Below are 9022 nucleotides of genomic sequence, written 5' to 3' on the forward strand. Positions count from 1 at the left end.
AGCATCAACATGCAGTATGGGTTCAAAAAACATGGCTTCGAATGGCAAAAAGTTCCATATTAATAAGCAGCTACAATTAGCTCGAGTCGACCCATTCAATTAGAAGTCATAAATCCACAATATCCATTGTAGTCAACGTAAACTTCAATTATACGACATTACAAAATCCTGCAGTCTACAATGTGTTTCTGCAAAAAGCTTCCTTCATCAAATATATGTACATGCTATAGAATTCTCCCCCCAAAAAAATCCGACCTTTACAAATCATCACCGTGAAAACAGGCCTAGGCCCTTTCCCCACGGATACACCTTGCAAGCTGAATGTCTTTCAGCATGATGGTCACCCTCTTAGCATGTATGGCGTAGAGGTTAGTATCTTCAAACAGACCGACAAGATAGACCTCTGCAGCCTCCTGAAGTGCCAAGACAGCATGACTCTGGAATCGCAGATCCGTCTGAACACAATAAAACAAAATAATTAGACAAGTACCATCGCCAGAACAGAGTACCAAACAATTCATTTAAATGGGTCGCCAATTAAGCTAAAATTTTAGCAAGAAAGGTGACACGTTACCTTGAAGTCCTAGGCAATTTCCCTCACAAGCCTTTGAAATGGCAGCTTCCGAATTAGCAACTCCGTGCTCTTCTGATACTTTAGAATTTCTCTGTTCAGTCGATTAAACAATTTGCAATAAGACACATATACTATAAAGAAAACATTGTAAACATATCGATAGAATCCGAAGCAAATTTAAACTGCGTATACATACCGAAGAGCAACTGTTCCGGGATGATATCTATGAGGCTTCTTCACACCTCCGTTCGTGGGAGCAGATTTACGAGCAGCCTAATTTAAAAAAGGAGCTTCAGAATAAAATGCCACAATAAAAACAGCACGCCTCAATTAACTGCACCAAAGATGCAACGGAAGAAATATAGGAAAGCAATTACCTTTGTTGCGAGCTGCTTCCTCAGAGCCTTTCCTCTGGTAGATTTTCGTGCTGTCTGCTTCGTACGAGCCATGATCCAAGGAAAAGAGCGATCTACAACACAGAGAGCAAGAACGAAAGCATAAGACCAAAGCCCAAACATCAAAACAGAAAATCCAAAACCACAACAAAAAATTACTATCAATCTCTTTCCAAAAAACCACTTTTAGGCAATGCAATCGCGATCACACCGCCTTAAATAAAATGGAGATTTTCCCGTACTAAACCCTCAAAAACAAATTTGAAGAACAAGAAAAATAGGAAATCAAGGCAGACATATACTCTGAGACAAACTAAAATGGAAATAAAACATGGATCCTAACCCAAGAACAACCACAAACCCTAGGAAACCAAGAGAATTCACTAATTCAAGAACAATCTGACATGAACTTCAGAACTTTTTACATCAAAAACCAGCAAACACGCTACAAGAATATAAATATGAATAATAAATAGAAACACAGCCAAAAGAAAATAACCCTGGAAACATACACCAAAATCCTTTGCTACACAACGCCCTTTTTGGGATAATCTACATTCACAGTTTTCTAATCCATGAGTGCATGCTTGCCTGTTCGATACCTGTTCGCCATTAGAAACATGGAAATATAGGTAACCTGATGAGTGCATGCTTCCCAGATGTGATGGGCAGCGAGGATAATGAATCGGTAAATATCTTTTTACTACCAGATGTCAAACAAAAAAGCATATAACAGATGTCAATCAGAGAAACAAAGTGTAGACCAAAAGCTCACTCAAAAAAAGACCTATCTGCCTAAATATTAGTATTTACTATTGTGTGGATTTTTGTAAATATTCTAAATTTTTGTAAATATTCTAATTGATGTGTAAGGTATTGAATTGCGGATGGCAGGCCTTGTAAAGAGGATCACATAATTGCGATGGAAATTTATATGTTTGAGTTTTCTAGCATTAGGATCACGAGCAGTGAGCTGGCATTTGGAAGCACTTCAGATTCACTGGATTTGGTACAGGTAATATTTGTCAATGTTTCTTGCATGTCTCTCTACGCTCCTTACCTATCTTTTCCTTATCTTTTCCTTATTTAAATCGGTTACCACAACCGTCTTCTCCACACAGCCCGTTGCTTAAAGAACATAACTAAACAAAAAATAATGTGGTCCACCGCCCACGAGACACTTGGTTATCGTTATGGAGCGATTTATTTGGAAACCTCATGGCAACCTTTGCGCTAATTTTTTAAGTAACCTTTTAACACATTTTAACACATTTCCATGATAATGTGGAAATTTGATCGCATGACGCTGAAATTTTATTTGAGAATGTGGAAATTTGATCGCATGACGCTGAAATTTTATTTGAGATATATAATTGAAACTTTGAACCAATTGTTTATATTCAAAATGTGATTCATGTATTTGTAAATGATCTTATTAAAAAATAATTATGGTTATATTATTTGATAAGTTATTACCAATTAAAATTTAAAAGGTTTAATAAATTTTAACTGATTGTATACTATTAAGAATAAATTATTATAAACTAAAATTTAAAAGGTTTTAAATTATAATTTAAAAACATTTAAATGATTTTATATTATTAAGCAAGCCCAAACTCCCCATATAAAGGCTAGTGATTTCAGCGTTTCCAAGCACCCAGAAGCATTAGTGTGTTATAATAGTAGGGAGTAACAAAATTTGGGAATATGTGGGTTTAAAATTTTTGTATATCTATTGTTTCTAGTTGATTTGTGTTCTTCTATTAAAATTATTTGTATTTATATATTTATTGGAATTATTTATATAAAGAGATTTATTAGTTAAGACCTATTACGTGAAAATGTTATTGCTAATAAAGCTATCTCAACTATATTAATTTTCTATACATGATAAGTTATTTTATTTACCATTTTAGATCACATGAATTAAAGTGTAGTTTTCATATTATTATTTTTTTAAGAATAATTCATATTATTTAATACTCATTTTCCATAAGGCTTATTGTTCATCATGTTCTTTGGGTAACGTTTGTACTTTTCAAAATTGCTTTGTGAAGCCATTCTCTACGTTAAGGGACATCATACAGGAAAGTTTATGATGATTTGCGTGTTCCACATGGCACTATCATAATTGAAGACCCAACACGGCTCTCTATAGAGTTCAAGGAAGGTATTAACACGGCTCTCTATAGCGTTCAAGGAAGGTATTAACATGTCAGCAGATGAAGAATCTATTTTTGATTGAATCTTTTGGTGGAATAAGTCGAGATGTAATTATTAAAGAATTTCAGTCATATAGCAAGGCCTGAACCCACACTAAATTTCACTAGGGAAAAAAACATATTTTGAACATAATATTTGTTTTAATAATAAAATAATTATTATGTCTTAATTACAACTCTTTTTTTTGCTAAAGTAAGAGTGGGACCTTCTATTTCATTAATGATATACATAAATCACATCAATCCACAAAGAGTTGTGGATCAACGGAGGGACCTGAAAACCCACCCGAAAACGGGCTAAACACCCAACTTATAAGTTCAAAAAAAAAACTATACAAGGCTGAACAAAAGGAAACCGGAAGCGGTACCAAAACTAAGGACTAAATCGAAGTCAAAAGTGAGAGACCCATCAATTCGCGGGAAAGATGAGCTGGCTTTGACTTAGAGACACCCACCCGTTTTTCCAACCTGCCAAAAATGGAGGACATATGCACTTCCCGCCAACCAACCAACCTGACCCAATGATCTTCATTGTTGATCCAACATATCCAATCCAACGGCAGAGGGCTATTTCGCAACGTTAAGAAGCGCGACCCTTAACCAACCCGACCACCAACTAGCTCGATCATTCCCAGTCGTCGATCCGTTGCGGATGATCCAACAGTCGACGATCATATCACACCAACCAATGTGTTCGAACATTAGCATGCGATGAGGGCGGTTTTCAAACTGACCCCACTGCCATGTGTTGCTCTTTGTATGTCATCGCTTAAAAAAAAAGAAAAATCGTTTTCCGCCCGCGAGGCCCGCGATCACCAGAAAACCATCCCCCACCCGATATTCCAAGCCCGGACGGAAAGCTCATGGTATTGCGGCTGCCGAGATTTCTTTCCGATGTGTATTTTCTTCCGGAACTGAGGAAAGAAGAGACTCACCCCCAACTGCCAAATTTCTCAGAATCAGAGCCATCCGACTGGCTACTAAATGGATTGTCTAAATCCCCTGGGATCCGTATCCAGGGCTCTCCTTCGAAACACATCTCTATCTTCTTCTACCTGCTCATGACAAATCGTTTTTACCCTACTCTGAGGCAGCTCTTGCCAGTTCAACACTATCCTGTTCTGTGTGCTGTTAACACCTTGATTGGCAAGAAGATCCGCCATTTTAGTCGTCGACCTTCGAACATGTTTAAAACTGACTGTACGAAGGCTCTGGATGTGAATCTGAATCCACTGAAAACCCTGGATCAGCCTCCAGTTCTTTGAAACTTTTTCTGGCTTGGATCCCCAGCTGATCCTTTTGACCGAGTTGATGATAAGCTCAGAATCAGCCTCAACTATCACATTTTGTCGATTTTCCTATTTCAGAAGATCTAAACATTGTTCCATAGCCATCAATTCCGCCATGTTATTGGTGGCTTTTTCCTAAATGACTGTGGAAGATGCAAAGTACACTTCCTTTCTCATCCCTTAACACACCTCCATAACCAGCTGTGCCCGGGTTGTCTTTTGAACCCCCATCAATGTTGAATTTCAAAAATCCCCTGGGGGGAGGATGCTAGAAATCTTGCTCAGACACCATGGAGATTACATTCCTTTCCAGTCCCTGAGGAGAAAGATCCTGCATGCCTAAATCACAGAGAATTCTCAAATTAGTAGCAGAAGGAGGGTTCTTATGAAGATTTCTCACAATGGTGCCAACAGTTTCTTTGAGTTGTTTTAAGATCTGCTTAAAAATGTGTTGGGATGACCTCTTTTCATTCTTGAAGATTCTGTTGTTCCTTTCTTTCCAAACATTCCAAATAATGAAACTAGGAAAGATGGCCCATTCTGAGCCAAGAACTTCATTATCTGAAAAGTTTTTTCTCCAATTGTTTAAGGTGTTGATGATATTCCTTTAATCTCTGTCAGTCTGGCGAAAAATGGTGGCAAAAGAATCCCAAAAACTGGAGGAGAAAATACAATTGTTGAGAAGGTGCTCCATAGTTTCCTCTTGAGCTTCACAGAGCTAACATTTTGAAGGCCCCAGCATACCCCTCTTCCTGATGTTATCCCAAGTTAGAATTTTCCTATGCTGAACCAGCCACATGAATAGTTTGATTTTCATCCAGCCTTCGTGTGTCCATAGTTCAAGCCAAATCTTGTCTGGAGCTTGTGTGTTCAGGTCAAGGAGAATGAGTTTTGCTTCCTTGAGATTAAAGTCCCCCTCATTCTTGTAGCCCCATCTTAGCTGATCTTTCCCCTCTGACTTTAGAATCTTCCTTTGGTCTAACATTTTTTGTAGAGTCTGTGCTTTAGCTTTTAGGGGGCTGTCCTCCCTAAAATCCAAGTTTCCCCGGGTTCTCCATTTTCCATTGCTGTTGGCTTGATCCCAGAAGTATTTTACTTTAGATAACCCTTTGGTTTCTGTTTCGTGCTTGAGATCCCTCCAGTCATCTTTGAACAATATGGGTTCTTGTTTCCATCTATCCTCCTAGAATAGGGCAAGACTTCCATCTTTGATTTCCCAGAAGCTGTTTCCTTGGACTAAGTCCCTGTTATCCCAGGCCTTATTCCAAAGATAAGAGCCCTTACTATGTCCTGACATGCTTATAAGATCGTTGTTTAGCCAAGTGCTGGCATATTTTTCTTTCTAGATCATTGCCCACTAAGCCTTTGGGTTTTTAACCCATCACCACCATAATTTAGCTCCTAAAACCCTGCTTAGAATCTAAGGATCGTCCAATCCAAGCCCACTGTAGATTTTAGGTTTGCAGATTTTTCCCATGCTACTAAGGCCCATTTCTTTCGTTCTTCCACCTTGCCCCAAAGAAAATCTCTTTGAATGGTTCTGATTTGCTGCAGGACTCCTTTTAGTGCTGGAAGAGCAGATAACATGAAGACTGGGATTGATTGAAGGACCGCCTTGGTTAGCACTAACCTACTAGCCAAATTTAAAGATCTGGTAGTCCATTTCCTGATTTTATCTTGCAGTTTGTTAATCACTAGCTCCCAGATGCTCTTGTGTAAAGGCTTGGTTGTTAGAGGAACTCCCAAATATTTTGAAGGGAGGGACTCCCTTTGAAAGCCCAAAATTCTAGAAATATTTCTTTGAATAGCAATGTGAGTATTAAATAAAAAAATCTAAGTTTGGAGAGATTAACTTCCATACCTGAAGCCATAGCAAAGTCACTCAGGATTTGCCTATAAGCTAGAGCTTCTTTGACCGTGGGATACCCTGTAGCATGGTGTCATCAACAAATCGCTCATGAGTTAAGGCTTGGTCATCTTCTGAAAGTTGGATACCCTTGACCTCACCAACTAATTTAGCTTGCTTGATCGCTCGACCCAGTCCTTCCATCATGAGTATGAAGAGAAAGGGAGAGAGTGGATCTCCCTACCTGAGGCCTCTTGAAGGAGTAAAGGTCTCCGAGGGAGAACCATTGACAAGGATAGAAAAACTGGGAGAAGTAACTAGGGCCATTACCCATCTGATCTAGTTATGATCAAACCCAAAAGCCGTGAGAACGTTTCTAATATAGCTCCAATTCATCTTATCATAAGCTTTTGCTATATCCAATTGCATGATCATTCCTGCTTTCCTATTGATTGTCAATGAGTGCACCACCTCATGAGCTTGAATGATGTTATCGAGGATTTGTCTTCCTTCCACATATCTAGACTGTTCAACCGACACCAGGGTGGGAAGAAGAGGTTTGAGTCTATTGGCCACAACTTTGGATATAATCTTGTAGACCACATTGCATAAGGCAACGCGTCTAAACCTATCAGGAGTTTGAGCCACATCCTGTTTAGGGATGAGGGATATAAAGGTGGTGTTAAGAGCCTTCAATATAGTTTTGTCCCTTCTGGAGTCTTCCACTGCGTCCAGAATGTCCTGCTTCACTGTGTTCCAGCAAGCTTTAAAGAAATCCACATTAAATCCATCCGGGCCTAGTGCCTTACCATTTTTCATTTCTTTTAGGACCTCACTGACCTCCTCTTCTGATACTGGTCTATTGAGGTTGAAGTTGTCCTCTCTGGAAACCAGCTTAGGTATATGTCTTGAAATAATCCTAATGTATTGATCTCTGTCTGAGCCGGTTTCTTGTGCAATACCCCAAAAGTGTTGAACCAGTACTGCTTCTATTTCTTCATGAGAGTTGAGCAGGTTACCTCCCTCGTCCTTAATCGAAGAAATCCTGTTGTGAGCTCTATTAGCCATAGTGGATCTATGGAAGAATTTAGTATTACATTCTCCTTCTTTTAGCCATTGAACTCTGTATTTTTGCCTCCAGAAAACTTCCTCTTGTTTACAAAAGTTCTCCCATTCTTGATTATATAGAGTTGTCTGATCATTTCTATCTTTATCAAAACCCTCCATGATAAGGGTTTGGTTGAGCTCCTGCATTTTTCCCTCCACTGTTTTTTTTGCTTCAAAAATGTTGCCAAATTCCTTCTTGTTCCACTCCTTGAGCCGAAGTTTGATATTTTGAGTCTTTTTTGAAGAAGGAACATTCTTGTGCCTTGAATATTCAGATCTTCTGCCTACTAGATGGAAATTTTGTTGCAGAAATCTGGGTGGGAGAGCCAGATGTTTTCAAATTGAAAGGGCGATTCCTAGGATTACCAATGCCCTGAATTTCCAGTTGCACCGGCCAGTGATCAGAGCCTGCAAAGGGGAGAACTCTTGCCACTATGTCCTTATCCTTGATCATAAGATCTTCTGAGATTATGAATCTGTCTAATTTGGATGCCACCTGAGACATTCCTCCTCTTTTATTGTTCCAAGTATAGGTATCATTGTTCATTACAATATCCACTAGTTTCATATTGCCTATGAATGATTGAAATGCACAAGAATCCTTGTTCAGAATTCTAGTACCCCCTTTTTTCTCCGACATCAATTTGACATTGTTGAAATCACCCCCTAAGATCCAAGGGATTCTTGCATGTCTTTCCCTAAGATCTTGCAGGGAGTCTAGAAGCTTGAGTTTACCATCCAATCTTTGGGGGCTGTACACATTTGTGACTAGGTAAATTTCTTTATCTCCCACTGGTTGAATGACCACTGATAGATAGTCTCTAGATGCCTCTGCATCTATGATGTCAATTTTTTGGGGGTTCCAAAGCGTGAGAATTCCTCCTGCTGTATTCTCTGCTTTGACTTCCAGAAACTCAAATTTATTGAGCCATTTGCTGTGAATCTCTTTTATTTTTTGCATGGAACATTTTGTTTCCTGGATGAAGATCACATTCGGAGCTGCTTGTTTCATCCTATTACTAAGTAATCTTTGTTTTCTTCTACTGCCTAGACCTCTTATATTCCAAGAAGTGAACTTCATTATTAAAGATTTGTAAATGAGTAACTGGATAGGTCTTTCATCTTACCTGAGTCTATCATTAGCTTTCCACATTCCATCAACAGTTCGTTTTGCTTTTTCTAGCCTCGTTTCTTTCCTGGGATTCTGGGTGCTAATCCTGGTGTGGTTTTCATAGCTTTCACCCCTTCGCTGCCCTGTATTTCATATTTCCCTTGCTTTTCTAGCCCTTTGGTCTGAGTTTTCCATAGGAACAGCTGTTGTACTCTGTGGAACTCTTCTGGAGGTAACGAATCCACTCCCTCCCTGGTTCCTTGTTTCAAGAATCCTTCTAGATCTAGATTCTCTTTTTCAAGAATCTCTTGTAGTTCGTTGTCCTCCATTTCCATCTCACTCTGGGTCATTTCCTGGTCCATTTCCAGTTCTATGTCACTCATCATTTCTTCTTTCTGTTTATTTCTGTTTTGGGTTTGCTCATCATTTTCTTCATTCCCCTCCTCCACTGGACTATCTCCCTTGACCTGATCTGCTT

General features: G+C 39.0%; 1 pseudogene; it reads right to left on the minus strand.

The window, feature by feature from the left end:
- Positions 1 to 244: 244 nt before the first annotated feature.
- Positions 245 to 1023, minus strand: LOC149196129 (histone H3.3-like; annotated as a pseudogene).
- Between the last annotated feature and the right edge of the window lie 7999 nt (positions 1024 to 9022).

This window comes from Pinus tabuliformis, chromosome 2_2, assembly GCF_031772625.1.
Source record: "Pinus tabuliformis cultivar Carrire ecotype Pingquan chromosome 2_2, CPIR1, whole genome shotgun sequence".
NCBI lineage: Eukaryota > Viridiplantae > Streptophyta > Pinopsida > Pinales > Pinaceae > Pinus > Pinus tabuliformis.